Raw genomic sequence first — 18,496 nt, forward strand, 5'->3', positions numbered from 1 at the left:
TTTCTAAGACTGTGCAGGAAATACCCAACATGATCCTGGAGCCCCTGATAGTGCCAGGAAGTATGGAAGTGCAAAAAAATACCAGCCCCCATGGATGGGTGTAGCAGGGGGACAGCGGAGCCAACTGAGGGAGCTCCCAGGGGCCAGAGCTGGAGCCGGTTCAGCAACAGAACAAAGTCGTATTGGATCATGGCCCGAAGTATAAGATAAATACCCACGGGTCCAAAGGGACGTAAATGAGTGATTGATAAGGAAACGGGGGAAGAGGGAATCTGCTCTGCGGGAGAATCCACGTGGTTCTGCAGACACTCCGTCCTCGGGGAGGCGAGGGGAGCGTCCCCCCACCTCGGGTGCGGGGTGTGCACGGCGACCTCCTTCCAGAGGACAGTGGGGAAGGGGGGAGCAGCTGCACAGCGGAGAGACCTGACAGACACACCTGCGCCAGGTGACCAAGGTCAGCGTCCACGGTGCAGGTTACGTGACAGCACGCACCCCGGAGGGGACGTGATGAGACGGGCCCTTCCCCTCTGTGGTCTTCACTGAGGGACATCCTGAAAAATGCCTGACTGGTCCTCAAAACTGTCAAGGTCATTAAAGGCAAGAGGTCTGAGAGACTGTCACAGCCCAGAGGAGCTCTGAGGGGACATGATGACTACACGTCACGTGGGGACCTGGATGGGGTCCTGGGACAGCAGAAGGACACCAAGGAATACTGAGGGAGTCTGAATAAACTACGACTTATTAGTTTCATCAATAATGGTTTATTAGTATTGGTTCATTAAACGTAACAAATACAGCATGCTAATGTAAGATGTTAATAATAGGGGAAATGCGGGGGGTATGTGGGAAATCACTGTGTTGTCTTCTTAGCTTTTCTTTAAAATTGTTCTCAGAAATAAAGTCTTTAAAAAGTGTTTTTTAAAAAAGCTAATAATACTGTAGAAACTCCTTTTGTGTCCTCACCTTCTGCCCTGAGTATCAGCCCAGCGTTTTTTTCTTTTTCTTTTTGGCTGCATTGGGTCTTTGGTGCGGCACGGGGGCTTCTCTCTGGTTGAGGCCTGCGAGCTTAGTCGCCCCGCGGCATGTGGGATCTTAGCTCCCCGAGCAGGGCTCGAACCCGCATCCCCTGCGTTGGAAGGAGGATTCTTTACCACTGGGCCACCAGGAAAGTCCCTCAGCCCGACTTCCGTGGCAACGGTCCGCTTGGTTTTCTCGTAGATTCATTACCTTTGTTTGTTGCCCTGGACAGTATCTTGTGGTTTTGCCAGTGCAAACTGCGCTCAGCAGGGAAGGGTCAGGTCGCCAGCGAGGACTCCTGGGCGAGGCCAGGGTCTTAGTGACTGTGGGTTTCCAGGGACTTCCCTTGCAGGCGTCCCTCCGGCAGTGTCTTCACTAAGTCACACAGGTTTATACATTTTTCAAAAGTGAGACTTTTAGTCAGTTAGGACTGTGGCCAGCCCCTTCCACTGGCTCCCCGCTCCCCGCTCCTGTGCTGGGAGGCCTTGGATGGCCTTGGGCATCTGTTGCGAATCCGCCCGGAGGAAGCCACCCTGGGGGTGCGTGTGGTTGGATTTAATGGGACACAGGTATGTGGGGCTGGTGGCTTCTGTGAGAGTTAGGGGCGTCCATGTGCCGTCAGCTTGGATGTTGGAGTCGTTCTGTGCAGCTCGGGGTGTGAAGGACCAGGGCCAGTGGAAGGGGCAGGTGCCCACTGCACCCAGTGACCTCAGGACCCCAGAAAGGAGAGGACAGGTGGGGGCAGTGGGGGTCCAGCTGGGGTCTGGGCAGGGACCGCTTGACTGCGGCTTGGAGAGGACGGGAGCGTGGAGGCTGGGGCAGGAGGGGGAGGTGCTGGAGGACAGGGTTCCCGGAGCTGGGAGCTGAAACCCTGTCCTGCTTGCCGGCAGTGGCCTCCAGCAAAGGCGAGGTGTCCGTTTTGCCAAGTGGGACACTGTGAGGGTCTGCAAGCACAGGAGTGTCGGAGGGACAAGGAGGCTGTGCCTCGCCGGGCGGGAAGCCCGTGGGGCGCAGGTGCCACACGCGGCCCTGGCGAGCATCCTGACAGCGGCCCAGGGGCTCTGCTCGGAGCTTCGCCTCCACGCACGCTCCCCCGCGAGGCTTTCTGGGGTGACTGCCGGTCTCGAGGGGTCTCGGGTTTGATGACCTTAACACGCAGGCTGCATTTCCCCCAGGGGGACATCCTCCCAAATGAAGGACACGGATTCTAAGTGTAGGGCCAGCGGGCAGGGCGGAGTGGAGGAAACTCGCCTCCCAGCTCAGGGTGAAGTGCCGGCGCGGGCGATGTCCGTGAGCTCGCTGGGTCGCCTCCTGTGTGGTTTTTCTGCTGCCTCAGATGCATCATTGAGCCTTCGATTTTCAACTTCTGACTGTCGTTTGTGTTTTTCGAGGAACGTTCGGTTTCATTTTGGCCCTTTAAAGTGTGATAACCTAAGGTGGAAGGCCAGCTCTCTCATGCTGGTCACCTCGAGGCTCTCAGAGGACAGTTAAGTGAATACATTCTAAACGAGAGAAGCCCCGAGAGTTAGCCCTAAGGAGACAGGGAAGCATTTTGAACGTTGTGCAGAATCAAGCGCCCGAACGTTGTGTGGGTCCTGTGCTCTCTGGTGCACCAGCTTTACAGGAACCTGCGTAAATGGGCGTATTTCAGTAACTGGCCACCTCTGTGAAGACCCCCTGGGGCCTGCGGGAGGATGTGGGACCGACCGACGGTGGGATTCGCCTGCCTCGGAAGTGCTGAGACCCTTGCCCTGGCCGGGCTTTCTGGACCTGTCGGGTGCGTTCTCTCTTCACAGTAGGCCCTGTCTAGAAATGTGGCTGCAATCAGCTTCTTTGCTTTTTCAGTCTGTTTTGCTAGTGATACTGGTGCTTTTGTTCTGTAGAACAGCTGCGGGGGAATGTCAACAGTCTGGTGTCCATTCTTTCCTGAGGAGAAAGCTACGTGCCGTTTCACGTTTTAAGATTCTTTACTTCTCAACTTGCTGACAAAGTTGTTCTTAGATTTTCAGCCGTTGTCAATAGGGTTTCAAGCTTTCAAAGCTGGTTGCTTTTTTTTTTTTTCTTTTTCACAGCAGTATTAATTCCTTTCTTTGTCTTAATTGCAATTGTATCCTGTGAAAACAGGCTTATTAAATTCCTTGGGAGGTTTTTTTTTTTATAGGTCCCTTTCTCCACTTGCCTATGATGCCTGCTGAGTTTAAAGCCCTTTTCTGGGGTTTAACAAAGCTCTCTGTGTTCAGGGCGGGTTTTGGGCCTGTTTCATGTTGCAGCCTAGACTAGTATATTAAGTACACATGTAGTCTGTCAGTTAACTCATCATTCTAAGTGTTTCCACGATCATTTCTCTACAGCCATCCTGATGCGTGATCTTGCATAGACCAGACCGATGCGGTGCCTAGATTAAGCTTCCTGAGTGTGGTCTCCATGGTAACCCTTGGAGAGCACCGGGAGGCCATGGACCTTTGGCGTGTTTGCTGACCCCTTTTCTCTTATTTTCTAATAATGAGTGACTTGGCGATTAGAACAACAAATTAATAAAAAACGAATTTTCCCAGCAACATAAAAAAGTTCAGCCCACTTCACTTTTGCAGACTGGGTTACTGTGTCTGCGGTGGACTCGGGTGCTCCCAGTGGAAGGCGTCCCGAGCCGGGGAGCAGCAGGAGGAAGGGATCCCACGTCCCCCGAGCGTGAGAGTGACGCCGCGGCTAAGTGTGGGATTGGCGAGGTGTAGGACTACTGGAATACTGCAGTCGTGGAATGGGAGTCGGAAATGTGTTTTCTGTTTATTTCAAATTCTAATAAAAGTAACATTTAGAAATCTAAAAAAATCTCTTTTTCAGGGTCCACAAATATCATTCAGTTTGTCCCACGTGGCAGTTTTGTTTTTCTCTATGAAAAAGTCTTAGCAAAGGTTTAAATAAGAGCCAGAAAAGTAAAGAAGGTTTTATTGAAAATAAATTTTAGGTGCTCGTTGGCCCTCCCACCTCCACTTGTGCTCCCCACAGAGGAGTGGGGCTGGCGGTGGACCACAGGGAGGGCGGGAGGCGGAAGCTGCAGGAAACACGGGTGTGCAGTGTGACTACTAATCACAGTGTTCCTACCAGCCAGGCTGAGAAAAGAACAAGAGGACACAAAGGCGTGGGGTTTGGCCTAGAGGACGTAAGCCGTCCCTGTTTGCAGCTCCCCCAGCAAACCCGGGCGGTACTTCCAGCAGAACCTTCTGCAGCGCTGGGGCGGGCTCGGTCCTCACCCTGCACTGTTTGTGCAGAGGCCGCCACGTGGAGAGAATGGCCCAGAGGATCAGTGAGGAGAGCGAGTCACATAACAAAGGAATCTGCCCGGGTAGCAGGAACACAGAGCTACTGCGCGGACGTGAGCGGTGCCTTTCACACACACAGAGCTAACCACTTAGAAGTTATTGGGGAGGAGACAGCCCCTGTACCACAGCAGAATACAATGTTCTGCTGAATACACAGCAGCAATGTTCGAAACCTGAGTGGAGAACATTCCACAGATCCTCAAAGTCACAAAAGTAGCCTTGAGCAGACGGAAGGACGTACCTTATTCTTGCTTTGGTCGTCGCAGTGTCACTGAGGTGGCGGTGCTAAGTAAGTTTACAAATCTAATGGGATTCCAATAAAAATACAAACTCCAGAGTCCTTTTTTTTCCCTTGGGCTAGACACGTTGATTCTAAAATTGACAGAAAAAGAAGCATGCATGAATACCTGGAAAACCCAGAAGAGAAAGTGCTGAGGAAAGGACATTAGCGTGCCCCGTAAAGCCGCTCTAAGTGCGGTAATGTGGTGATGGCGCAGGGCAGACACAAACAGAACGGACAGACCAGTGGACCAGACGCCCAGGTGCGGATGGAGACCTAGTGTGTGAGTAAGAGTGCTGGGTCGGGATGAACTTCTGACAAAGTGATTTGGGGACAATGGGACACCATTTTGTAAAAGACAACGTTAGATTTATGCCTTAGACCATGGACCAGTGGATCCGAGAGCTGAACGTGAAGAGGAAACCATTCGAGTGTTAGACACATTCGTCAGTATAACCTAAGTGTGGGAAAGGCTGTTAAAAGTATAGCTCAGAGTTCAGGGTCCACAGAAGAAACGATGGCGAAACCGATGACATTAAAATACTAGAGCGATGAGGAGCCTATGCGTGACCAAAACCAAAACAACAGCAACACTGTCGGCAAGGTCAGGTGACAAAAGGTCATTTGTGAGAGAAATCTACACGGCGTGCCGTTCATATTTTAAAATTGTGGGAAGTGAAAGGCCAAAATCCTGTAGGAAAATAGGCAAAAGGCATGAACAGACAAGACACACGCACACACGCACACACACGCACACACACGTGCAAAAATGGCCCTTCAGCTTCACTGAGGTACCGTTTCTCACACATCAGATTAGCAGAAATTCCAAAGCCCTTTTGAAAGCTGTCACAACGTTCGTGCTTAGTGGTGGTGAAGGGGCCTCTTCGGCTCACAGAGAGCATTGAAGTTCACGGTGGTTGATTCTGAGCTAACCCGCGGTTGGCTTTGAAATGGACTTTGTGATGAAAGTGACAACTCGGCCCCTAGATTTCATCGTTACAGGGTGGGCGTTTGGGAAGCTGTGTGCACGAGCTGCTGGGCCCCCCCGGGCCCCCTCACAGGCGCTGTCGGTTGCTCCAGGCCACTGTCCTCCCTCATCCCCACACTTGGGAGTCCTGAAGCTTAGGAGCTGCGCTCTGCTGCCCTTTGCCTTGGGGTGGCGCTGTGCTCGTTGTGGATTTCACACCCTGCTTGGCGGGGGGCACCCGCGATGGGTGCGTGGATTCAGCGGAAGGGCGGTGCCCTGTCTGTGCGGTGCAGCCCCCCCGCCGTCCACGAGCCGGGTCAGCCTAGGGGGCCTGCCTTCTCAGATGGCCAGTGAAGAGAGCATTGGTCTGTCTCAGGAACTTGACCTGAAGAAGTCAGACGGAGAGGAGGAGAGGCCCGTCTGCAGGTCAGAACCTCGTCTCGGGCTGGGCTGGAACCTTGCGTCCTGAACCACAGGCCCGGCCCTCCAGCCGCCGTCTCACCACAGACACCCACTGCTGACAGTGGACTGCCTTCTCTGCTCCTGGGTTTTGGTTAAAGGCCGAATTGTTTTGATTTTAAAACTGATTTTGTGCTCCAGTTGTGGACCTGAGAACACATGGCCTTTTCACACAGGGAAGACAGTCTGGCAGGTCCGATGATGCTGAGCTGCGCTGGCGCTGCTTCCAGTCCTGTGCCCGGTGCGCGCTGGCGGTGGGGAGAGAAGGTCCCGGGCCAAGGTCCCTTCCAGGCCGGGAGCCGCGCCCCTCTCCGTACGGGGGACGTGGGGGGCGGTGTCCGTCCTGCCAGCCGCCCATGGGGCTGAGGCCTGCTTCTCACTGGGGGTCCAGCTTGGCCCTGGGCAGCTTCCAGCAGTGGGACAGCAGCCTCCCTGCCCCACGCGGTGAGGCCATACCAGGGGTCAGCAATGGGAGAGGGCGACAGGGCCCACCCCGTGGTGGCACTGCGAGGACAGCTGCTGGACGTTTGCTCCCTTCCCGCCCCCCCGGCACCGGACAGTCTCAGCCCTCCCCTGTTGGCCAGAGCCCAGCCCGGACCCCGGACGATGCATTTGCAGGGGAGAAAGCAGTGATTTGGGTGGATGAGGGGCCTGGCAGGTGTGCACGTGCCCCCTCCGTCCCCCTCGTCCTCCCCGCTGCAGTGCGGGGCAGCCTGCCGTCCTTCACAGGCTGTGTGGCACCGCCCGTCGGAAGCTCCCATCCCTGGTGGCTTCCAGCCTCCTGCTGAAGAGCGGGGAGGTGGCCACAGTATTTGAACCCAATCGTGCGCCTTTTGCTTGTTTCCAGGTTTGCTGTTCAGACCAACGTTTTGCTGTAGCTCTTAGTGTACTTTCAGCTGTAAGGATAGAAAAGCCGGCTCAATCTAAGTTTCAGCAAAAATAGTCAATTTACTCCCGAGGTTTCCTTGAGAGTCCTATAGCAGATCATTCCAGAGCTGCTCGCCAGCCACACAGTGAGGAGTTTCTCCTTCGAGCTGCGCGGTGGAAACGCAAGGCTCACGACCCAGCCCGGAGTCAGATGTGAGCGTGTATTTATATCCTCAGCCTTTCTCCAAAAAGCGTTGAAAGACGCTTTTCTTTCAAACTCTAGCTTTCTGCTCTATTAGCTAGTGCAGGGAGAAGAGAAGCTCAAATGAGTCAGTTTGCTTTGTATTTATTTTTACTTGGCCTTTTCACTTCCAGATTTTGAGAAGAAAATGTGAGATTCTTTTCTCTGCATAATTTTCTTCCTTGACGAGAAGCCACTTTCAGCAGTAGAGTCTCTGAAAGTGGTGGAATTAACCTCAGGGTGACGTGTGCATGTTCCGTTCAGGAAACAAACTTTAAAATGTTGATCTGTTTACTTTTTGAAGTAATTATTAATTCTTTTTTCAGTAAATTGGAAAACAGCACACTTGCATCCCGAGTAGCGCTTGTGTTTTCCACACAGTCCGGCAGGTTTCCAAGACAGAGGGACGTGGGGTGGCTGCCCGTGAGGACCATTTTGTCAAAGAGCCAGATGAGGCGAGAGTGCGCGGGACTTGTTTACTATTTGGCTTTTATTTATTTGTTCTTCAGGAATTGAACTAAATACTTGTCACTGGCAAGAATCTATTTTAATTCAAGTCCTCGCCTATGGCACTTCGAGGGGTCATCCTAATCTATTTGAGCACTCAGCCATCCCTTTGGAAATTCTAACAGTCAAGGAAGGAGTTGCTAGCATTTATTGCACCTTTGATATTTCTACTTACAGTTGCCGTCAGGATTCATTTTATTTTGCACAGGTGACAAATTTTTGACCATTGTTAAAAAAAGGTAATAAACAAACACGTTGAATCTCGTGGTATGTGTTATGGAAACAGAGATTCCTGTCCTGCTTCACGGAAGCCATGCAGCGTCTCTCCCCATTTCTGTCCCGGAGGACACCCATGGCGCCCTGCTGGGACCTCAGTTCCTCCCCCTGCTGTCCGCACTCTCTTGTGAGATGAGGGTGCTCATGTCTCTCAGGAGCCTTTGTGCTCTTACCCTCCTTCCTCTTCCACCTCATCAGCAGTGACTTTTTAAATGTTTGTGTTTGAACTGTTGTTGAGAAGCATCACACACGGGAACGTGCACAGACCACGGATACGCAGCTCAGGCTGTTATTACCGAGCAGACTTCCACCCAGGCCAAGACCCTGAGCGCTGGAAACGGAGCCCTGACACCCGCAGCCCCCCCCGGCCCCCGTGGGTGCATCTGCCGCGGCTCTGGGCTGCAGGTCTGCTTGCTTGCTTGCTTGTTTTATACAGATGCGATCAAAGCATGCATTTTTGTGTCTCTTTCCTTCTGTTCAGCGTTACACGTGAGCCTCCCTGTGCTGTTGGAGTTTGTTGCCACGTACAACATTCCACCGTTTGACCACCATTCTACTGACGATGGAGAGTCAGGCGTTTGGGGGCAATTATGAGTAAAACTGCTGTGGCTGTTCTGAGGGCGGCGGACGTGCTGACCCGCGGCCCCGGGCGGCTCTCCTGTCCCCGCGCGCTCCCCGGGCCTGGCTTCTCTCCTGTTCCCGCCTCGTTACATTTTCCCGCTCCGCTAGGTGTGTGGCGGGGTCGGACTCCTCCGGAAGTGCCCGGGGAGGTGGTGGAGAGGGGCAGTGCTCCGACACCGCTCATGGCACACCTTCCCCTTTGCTCTAAAAAACAAAAAACACTTTTTTCCCTGTGTAAGGTGTAGAAATTGGCTCATCATTTTCCAGTTCTGTCTTGGGTGTCTTTTCCGGAGTTGCCTGTTCTATTTAGTTTTTCAAAGGCATAAGCTGGTCATCACTTTACCGTAAGTGAGGCAGGTGCCCAGGAGCCACATGGAGGCTTTGGGCAGCCCGGGAGCTGCCGGGCCGCCTGCGGGGAGGGGAGCCGCTCTCCCTGGTCATCGTGTGGAGCTGCGCAGCGAGACACGGCCCCCTCGTGGCCCGTGTCTCTGGGCGCGGTGGGAACGAGGGGCAGCCGGCAGGTGTCTGCAGACCCCCCTCACCTCCCGGCCGGGGACGGGGGCTTGCGTCAAGAGTGCTGACCGGGCAGTGACTGCCAGAATGGGGACACCTGCGGTCGGTAACTCCTGGAAGATGGCATGGGGACTGGGCGTCCTGGGCAGATGGGGTCAGATCCCAGAGCAAGGCCGAGGGGGTTGCCGGAGGATGAAGGGTGAACTGGAGTCGTGGGGGCCAGAGGGGCCGTGGGCAGGTCACCGGGGCTGGAGGCCAGGGTGTCTGAGTGCCGCACGCCCTTGGACTCTGTAGTTTACATCCGTGAAGAGGGAAATCTGCTCCCCTCGCTTGAACGCTTCCCAGGGCTATTTGGGGGGACAAGACGTGCAAATAAAATTTAAAAATATTTTATGGGATGTTAATTGTTTACCTTGCCCTCAGCTCCTCTTGTTTACTTTTGATGGGCACTGAAAGGAAGTGCTTGGAGAACTTCCTCTCTTAAAACTACCAGGAAATGGCCTGGGACAGTGGAATTTATCTAACAGAGCGTCTGAAACGTGATCCGTGGGTGACACCTCAGAGGGTCCTGCCTGGAGGTGCCTCTGAACTACTGAGAGTTCTTTGATATTAGCCACTGTGGAAACAACTCCTTCCCACTGACGCAGCTATATCCCAGTCAGCCCTTCCTTGACAAGTGCAAAGGTCAGTTTAGCTTAGCCACTTTATAACTTTCTCAAAGATTTCAAGTTGGAAGTCACAATTGACTTTTACTTTTGTGAGCTTAATCTTTACTGCTAAGATTAGTCATATATACATATCACATGTATGAATATTAATATTTAGTTAAAAATACCTTTAAACACCTGTTAAGGCACCAGAATTCTTTTATAAATTGAGGATAACCATGTGATCTAACACGGTTAGTGGTGTGAAGTTTTCTTTAATGAATCCCAGGGTTAGTAGACATCGCCTGTGTATCAGTCAGAGGTTACCACACTCAGTAAAAAATACTGAGCACGTTCTTACTAGGCAGTGGCTTGGGCCTGAGAATACCTGGAGGTTTTCTTGTTTCCTGCCCTCAAAGGCTCCGGCCTGTTAGATGACACACAGATAAAACACGGACCGAACAGGAGGCAGGCAGGGTTCACCAGGTACGGCAGGTGTTGGAGATCCATGTGGCACGCTTTCCCTGGAGACCACAGATCACCCCAGGATGCGTCTCAGGGGCTTGGAGCGGGGAGGCCTTCCACCCTCGTGGGGCAGAGGGGCCTCTGGGCGGCGGGAGGGCTTTGCAGTTGCCAGGTTTTCACGGAGGAGGTAGTACTTGAGCTGAACATTCTTTTTGGGTTTGATTGTACTGAATCAAATATTAAAACTATTCAACATCACTTAATTTTTGTAGATTACGAGCATATCGGGGTTGCTTAACAGGTAGTTTCTGTCCTCACCTGGGCATCCTCGTCCCCCACTCCGTCCGCAGTGCGTGAACCCTGAGGAGTCCTCTGCCTGGATTGTCGTATTCACTCCCTGTGCAGCCCCGGGAGGTGGGCATCCAGGAGCGAAAGCCTGGAGCCTCTAGGGCTGGGCAGCTAGATTTTCCAGCAGGCACGATGCCAGCTCTGTTTCTAACCTGGCACGCGGGTCACACTGATCTGCACAGAGGCCCTGTGCTGGCTCGCTGGGGAGAGGATCCAGCCACAGCAAAGCAGGATCTTTGGGAGGTTTGCTTCTTCCAGCTCCCGGGTCGCTTACCCAGCTGTGCAGGCTCAGGAGAAAAGTAAAGTGACCGGCCATCTGGTGACAAACAACATTTTGAACTGAGTTCTATTTCTTCATCCCAGAAATGCGAAAATACATGTTTTTGGATATTCGATCTCATGTGTTGGTGCTCAGGGGGAGGTGGTCCGCTCTCGTCCTCTGGCTGGTCACAGCGTGAGTGACAGCTGGGCCCGTTCTCGAGTGTGAAAACTGAGTAGCAGCGGTGCCGTGGCTGGAGCTCACGGTCGGGCGGTGGGCGTTGCCATGTGTGCGTTTCCTGAGTCCCGTTGTTACGAGCGTGCTGGCTTGCTGTGCCTGCGCGCCTTGGACTGCAGCACGATCCCCCTTCTCCCGAAGCCTGGGGTTTTGAGCTTCACGTGGTTAAGGGTTGAGACATCGGTTTTTATTTGTGTCAGTTAAACCCGAGGATTCCTGCAGAAGTCATCAGCTTTGTCTGGAAGGTGAGGACGATTCATTCGCTCTGAAACTCCAGTGTTGGTCTGCAGTGCTGTTGTGTAACACGTATGTCTTGGGGCTGAGCCCAGAGCCGTGGCCTTGTCCGGGGTGTCTAGTGTCTCACCTGAACTCCAGGGCAAGGGCATCCCCTGACCTAAGTATTAGGGACGCAGACTTATCCATTAAGGGAATTTATTTTGTCATTGTCTGCAAAGCCAAAAGCTGAGGAGATATGCATCTGTCAACTAAATGACTTCTCCATTGTCACCTCTTTACACGAGGACCCGTGCTCTGCATTTTTACTGTGGAGACTCAGCCCTTTTGCGTGAGGGTGGATACGGGGGGGAGAGGTGCTGGTGAGGGTGTCCCCAGGACGAGGCTTCTCCCAGTTCAGAACAGGAACAGCTGCTTGTTTGAGCCAGTTTTGTCATATAAACAGGGTCAGACTGAGACTTGGCCTTGTCCGAGGGCGGGGGCTGGCGGGACCGGTGTCTGTGCCCTCAGGCAGCCACTGTCCCTTTGCCTCCACTGCTGTCTTTGAAGAACACTTCTTGCATTTCTGAGTTTCTTTTACGTAAGATTTTATATTTTATTCAAAAACAAAATATGCTCATTGTGGACTCTGTGTACTTTGCAGACATGCAAAACTAGGAAGAAGGAGGTGCATTAATCCCATCGCCTAACAGCAGCTGTTGCTACTAACATTTGTCTGTGTCCTCTGAGCCGATTTTGTGTGTGTTTTATTTTTTCCCTAAACACAGTTCATAGGCTGTCGCTCCTCTGCGTATCTCTGCGGGCCTCTTAGATCACTGGAGCAAGATGTGGTGCAAATTAACAGCAACAACTGGAGAAATGGCTTATATTTTCGTTTTCAGTGTATAACAACATTTAGTAGGGACTTTACTGAAGATGTTTTCCGTGCCTGCTCTTATGATCCCATGTGGAATGGACAGCATCACGCTTCCGGGCTTTCTTCCTCTAAGGACGGGGGCACAGCAGAGAGGACGCGGCCTCGGTGCAGGGCTGCTCCTGGCCACGTACTTCTCCCAGGACGGTCTGCCCACTGCCCTTTTGAGTTTCCAGGGAGGTTGTCTCCAAGCGCCGTGGTGTCTTCCCGCAACAACTGCTTACCCTCCGGGCCGGCGTGTCAGGTGTGTGAAAGTGTGTGTGGCGGGGACACGCAGGAGAAATGTGGAAGGAGGCAACTAAACAGCGCTCGTCAGCACCGACTTCTGTGCTGTGTGTGACTCTTCCATCGTAGACGTGGGGGATTTTTGTTATGTATGTGGCGTTTCCGTCGTGTGCACGGGACTTCTGTTGCATACATGGGATTTCTGAGGTCTGTGTACATACTTACCGTATACGTGTGATGCACATGTGGACGTTCTCTGTGAAATCCTGGTTTAGTCTCTGCACCATTCTGTCATATACCTTCGTCATTACACCATGGATGTGTTAGTACAGAGGTACCTTCCTCTTCTGAGGACTGACACATTTTATCTTTTTGCTTTCACGGTAAAAAATAGTTGTAAACGCATTCAATTTCATGTAACTAATATAGTGCTCATAACTGCTTCACTGGTTACGAGGAGGGCTTATTATTCTGTCCTACAGATGCACTGCGGTTGTTTCATACACCCTGATGGGTAAAGGTGTCCTTTCAGTTTAACTGTTTAAAAAAAAACCTGAAGTGATATCTGCACGTGGTATAAAAGTGTACTCAATTTATAAAAGAACTGGTGCTTTAACAGGTGTTTAAAGGTATTCTTAACTAAATGTTAACCTTCTTACATGCGGCCCGCCTTTGAGCGAGAATGCAGTTACACGTTCCCTCTTCCTCTCTGCTCTCCCCAGAGGTGAACAGGTGATGGTGTGCGTCTTCTCCCTTTGCTTTCACATCCTTCTTATCTTTACCCCGTCGCTTTGCCTCGCTTCTGTTCACGTGGGGAACCAGCAAGCAGTGCCTCTCTAGTCCCTGGCTTTTGTGGGTTATATTTTTAGATTTCTATTGGCAAAACTTAAAACATTTGTAGCCTGTTTCTCATCTATCATTAGGCTTTCTGTGCTTTTTCCACAGCTTTAGTCCAGAAATGTTAACGTAAGGAAAGCAAAGTGTAAAGTATTATGATGGTATAAATATATGCTACTGCAGAGCCTAATAGCTTGAGTGGAGAAGGCAGAAAACGTAATTCTGCGTCCCAGAGCTCCTGCCCGGGAAGGAGGATGTGCAGGCGTAGCCCCTGACTTCCTTTCGGGCTTCGGCGCTGCCCCTGGCTGCTCCAGCTGCTCTGCTTTCTCACGTCCCATGATGTTTGTTTCTTAAATTCCGTTGTAGTTTTGCTGGAGCACCTCCTTAATCCACTTCTTTTTTTTTTTTAAATAGATCTTTGTTGGAGTATAATTGCTTCACAATACCGTGTTAGTTTCTGTTGCACAACAAAGTGAATCAGCCATATGCATACACGTGTCCCCATATCCCCTCCCTCTTGAGCCTCCCTCCCACCCTCCCTACCCCACCCCTCCAGGTGGTCACAAAGCACGGAGCTGATCTCCCTGTGCTGCGCTGCTGCTTCCCACCAGCCAACTGTTTTACGTTTGGTAGTGTATGTATGTCAATGCTGCTCTCACTTCGCCCCAGCTTAATCCACTTCTTTGTGGAATGCATGGCTCAGAGACTTCTTGGGTTACTGCGTGCAGTGTTCAAACATGTGGTTTATTTGTTCGCATACTTGATTGGTAATTTGGCTGGGTCTAGAATTCTCGGTTCATACAGTTCTCCCTTGGAGCTCAGAAAGTATGCTCTGGTGTTTTCCGGAGTCTGGTGTTGCCAGTGAGAAATCAGATGGCAGCTCGATCCTCGTTCTTTTGCAGGTAGATGTCTCCAGCTCTCTCCTTGTCTCCCTGCCCGTGGCCTCTAGTGCTGATTATTTGACTTACAATTACTCTTCACCCTGATACGCTTCTCTTCCAGGTCCAAGTGACCATACTTGGACACCCCCCCCACCCCCACCCCCCCCCGCCTTGGAAACCTCAGACTGTCTTTGCAGAGTATTCTCAAGTTGCGGCCGGGGAGTCACAGCCCTGCCCTTGGCTCCTGGCTCTTGGGAAGCCGCACCCCGCTGTCTTGCACACGGCTCCTTCCACTCCGCGAGTCAGCCTGGGTCCGCCTGCTGTCTGCCATGACCGCCCGTCCCAGCTGCCGGGGCTGCAAGCCCCCTTTGTAATTTTTCAGCACTGTTACGACTCCTTCATGGCCAGGAAGTACCTCTTCTGACCTTTCAACAGGGCCTTGGGAAGAAAGGAAGGAAGATGTGGACTTTGCCACGATTTACAATTAAAAGTCTTTAGATCACTGTTAGTGGCAAGGTTCTGTACCTTTGAACATCTTGAACGGGGGGGCGGGGGTTTCTTTCCCCTGGAAAAATTGCTCAACATTATCAAAGGATTGGGAAGAAATTAAATGAGGCAGTTCCAGTAAATTTGTCAGCAGCATATATAAATCTTTTAAGAAACGGTTTGTACTTTTACTTGTCATTTTGTATTATGTAACAGTGCCCCATAAACTTAAAAATAGCTGGGTAATTTTGTTACGCTTACCTTGATAGTGTGTTGCAAGTTAGTTAAATTTCATATACTGGGAGTCAGCACATTGCCAATAAATGAGACATCTCTACCTCATTGTACCCCTACGATTCGGAGGGGTTCTGTGCATGTGTTTTGCAGTAAAGTCGGAGATGATTTATGATGCTGGTAAGTTTAGTTTTTGGAAAATTATCGTTCCAGAAAGCTGGCAAAATTTTCATCCCTGTGTATACAAACAACCCATATTAAACTAATGAGAAATGATAAAACAAAGCTAAAGTTATAGCGATAAAAATAACAGTAGCAGCCATTGAAATCCATGGTAAATTAAAGCTGTCGTCGAAAATGAAGTGTTCTTCCTGAACGTGGGACGCGTGGCCCTCTGCGGGCGCCTGTGCTGGGTGTGGGGACCACACTTCTGTCTGCAAACTCGGGACACCCCAGCTGTGCGTTAGGAATTACAGATTTGCGTGCTCCTTAATAACACTTCATAGGTTACCATCAACTAGTATTGGAAAAGGAAAGGCCCTCATGTTTTGTTGGTTAAGTGCCAAAGAGAGGACTGGGTTTGGGGTCAGTCACAGCCAGTGGTTAGATCCTCACCTGAAACAGGTTGCAGGCCAGGGGCTCTTTGGGCATCTGACTGAAGCCCTGTCCGTTTTCACTGGGAAGATGCGCCTGGACACACAGACACACCATTTTGTGTCTAATTTCACTCTTTCCACGGACTTGGGGAACCCTCCGCACCCCTGCTCTAGGAACAGTGTGGAGCAGCCCTCTGCCCGGCGCCCACCGGGAGGCCGTCCCATGTGTGGAGAACAGAGGACAGAGGCTACGTGGCCAGCTGGCTGTCCCCCCTGCCTCACCCTGTGGCTCTTCTTGCTACTTCCTGACGGACACCGAGCCCTGTCGCCCTTCCTCCTCCCCAGGGAAGGAAGCGGGGGGGCGGGGGCTTTTATGTGCTTGGTCTTTATTTTCATGATTGGCAGAAATACTGTTTTTCATCCTCTCAGCTTCTGTATTTCTTCTCTCCTTGTTTTCAGTTCTCTTCCACAGTGGGGTGTGGTTTTTGAGCAGAGTACCGGGTTCATCACACCAGTGGACATTGAGGGAGATGCCAGTTGGGGTTACTGAGGAGTCCGAGTGAAAGTGCTCTTGAGTAGAAATGTCACTGGCGACGTGGAGTGTTGATTTATTTTCAGACTTCAGCCAGCCACCGCTTCTTGGTGTGGACACGTCGCACTTGGTTGTGACGTGCTCTTTTCCAGACGTGCGTGGGTTTGAATTTGCTCGTACTTTGGTTACGGTTTTTGTGTCTCTGTTTGTAACAGAAGTTGGCAGTAGTTTTTAATTCCTGCAACGTCCTTGATGGGTTTCCAGCCAAGGTCACAGCGGCTGTGAGGAGAGTCAGGAAGCATGGCCCCCTTTCCCTCCTCTGAGGGCCTGTGAGGTTCACAGCCGCCTGTTCCCACCTTGCTTCTTTCCCGCTACTCCCTCTCCGCGACCCCCCCCCCTTCTGAGATGGACCCTCGTGTGGCGCTGCTGGCAGAGGCCCGAGGTGCCGTTCGAGATGTCTTGGCTTTTCTCACCGTGGAAGGGGATCTGCCCCCTCCCCTCCCACTGGCGGGGGTCTTACCATCCCTCCCGGGCCCCGGCCTCCTGGTCTCTGGGGTCTAAGTTTATAATAGTTACTTTCATTTATTTACCCAGGGAGGCTGGTCTCCCCACCACGGGAGGTTCCTTCCTTCTAAGGACCTGCCCTTTTCTCCTCTCTGTTCCCTAACCAAAGGGCATTTTCTGGTTAAAAACTTATATTTAGTTCATCTTATGTAAGAGCAGGGAGACAGATTTGAGAACTTTCTATCAAAAATGATTAAAGGTTTTTTCCTATTTAGACAGCTCATCTCCTTGCAGTGGATTATAGAATATATTAATTGTCAGTATTTGATAAATAACCTTACCGAATACTTTTAAAGTTATAACATTACTTGAGAAATACAGAGCTATCACATTTGGTTGGATTTTAGTTAAGAGCTAATGAGAACGTGTTAGTTTGACATGAATCTGATCGAGTGTGGCTGGTGGATGTCCCAAGTTTATGTAACGCAGGATGTGACGGTAGAAGCTGGCGCTGTTGTCACCCAGGGACACACGTCCCTAGGGAAGTCTCCACGTTATTGGTTTTTTAGACCTTGAAGTGTATGGTCGGTCTCAGCGCTCCCCCGCCCGGGGCCGCTGCCCCTAACATCTCTCCTCACCTGCTCTGGCCTGTGCTGGTCTCGGGTCCTTGTTCTTTCGGTTACAGGAAGCCTCCTGAGTGTTCCTTTGCATTTAATTCTTCCTTTCACACTCCTTTGTGTACTTGGCTCGTGCATTTCAGCCTGGAGGGCTTTTCGTTTTCTCCGGCTGTTCTCTTCATGATCCAGTCCAGGTTTCTGGGGGGAGGTGGGCGGGGCCGTCGTGGTGGGCTTCCCGGCATCTGTGGGCAGCGGCTGTGGCCCTAGGGCGGGCGGGCATCCTCTGGGCCAGGCCCCCCTCGCCTGCTGCCCTGGGTCCTCCTCACGTTTCTCTTGGTCCTGTGTTTTGTCGGCTGGGATGGGGGAGTCTAGGCCGCGTGCCTCTGGGCTCCCCTGCAAAGACCCCTCTTTCGCTCACCCACTGGCCTTGCTGGTTTGTCCTGAAGGGAACAGGAGCTGAGGACAGGGAGGCCCCGAGCGCCTGTCCCTCCGCACCTGCTGCACCTGACGTCCTGGAGACTCAGGCCGTCCCCGCTGAGCCCGGGACTGAGTCGCCCCTTTTCTGTGCTGGGTGCGGCCGGTGCTGCCTTCGTTGTGTGTCAGCATCGTCCTGGGCCTGAGTGCAGGAGAGGCAGGGGGAGGCTGTGCTCTGGGCGCTGCGGTGACAGCGCCCTGCTCGCCCGCTCTGTTCCCGCCTCTGTCTCTGTTCCTCACTCCCCTTCTCTCTGTGACTCTCTGTCCCTCTCTCTCTGTGTGTCTCTCTGTGTTTCTCCCTCTCGCTTTGTCTGTCTCTGTCTCTCTCTCCCCCACTCCATCCCTGCTTTCTTCCTGTGGAGACGCAGGGCTCATTCCTACTGGTGGGAACATTGGGTTTCTCTAAAAAACATCATAAAACAATAAAATATAGAGAGATAGGGAGAAGTCTCCCACCTATTTAATGAATTGTTTTAATGTTTGCAACACGCGTTAATTTCCCATGAAGTATTTGATTGTTGAAAGTTTGAAAAAATAACATTTCCTTCAGGTCATAAAAATATTTCCAGTAATGTTACCAATTCACTGCAAAAAATAGGAAGAGGGGTTTTAAAATTCAGAACAAAGTAGGCTTTTAAGTTTTATTTATTTATTTTAACATCTTTATTGGAGTTTAATTGCTTTACAATGGTGTGTTAGTTTCTGCTGTATAGCAAAGTGAATCAGCTATACGTGCACATATATCCCCATGTCGCCTCCCTCTTGCGTCTCCCTCCCTCCCACCCTCCCCATCCCACCCCTCTGGTGGTCACAGAGCACCCAGCTGACCTCCCAAAGTAGTCTCTTTTAAAAACAGCTTTTCTTGAGGTGCGGTTGACACGTGGCCAGACCCTGTACCCTGTGACGCGTACAACTGGATGAGTCTCGAGACCCCGTGGG

The 18,496-nt window shown here is 51.7% G+C and overlaps 1 protein-coding gene across 13 annotated transcripts in view; it reads left to right on the plus strand.

Moving 5' to 3' along the window:
• ADARB1 (adenosine deaminase RNA specific B1) overlaps positions 1–18,496 on the plus strand; it is a 114,542-nt gene that overhangs the window by 22,800 nt on the left and 73,246 nt on the right. The window contains exon 1 of one of the 13 annotated variants that reach the window (XM_067739675.1): positions 11,144–11,269. The exons of 11 other annotated variants lie outside the window; for them this stretch is intronic. The gene's annotated coding sequence lies outside the window, so the exon portion shown is untranslated. Of the gene's footprint in view, positions 1–11,143; positions 11,270–14,007; positions 14,136–18,496 lie in introns of those variants that run through there. One more of the 13 variants, XM_067739671.1, reaches the window with a different exon arrangement.

This window comes from Pseudorca crassidens, chromosome 5 (assembly GCF_039906515.1).
Source record: "Pseudorca crassidens isolate mPseCra1 chromosome 5, mPseCra1.hap1, whole genome shotgun sequence".
Lineage (NCBI taxonomy): Eukaryota > Metazoa > Chordata > Mammalia > Artiodactyla > Delphinidae > Pseudorca > Pseudorca crassidens.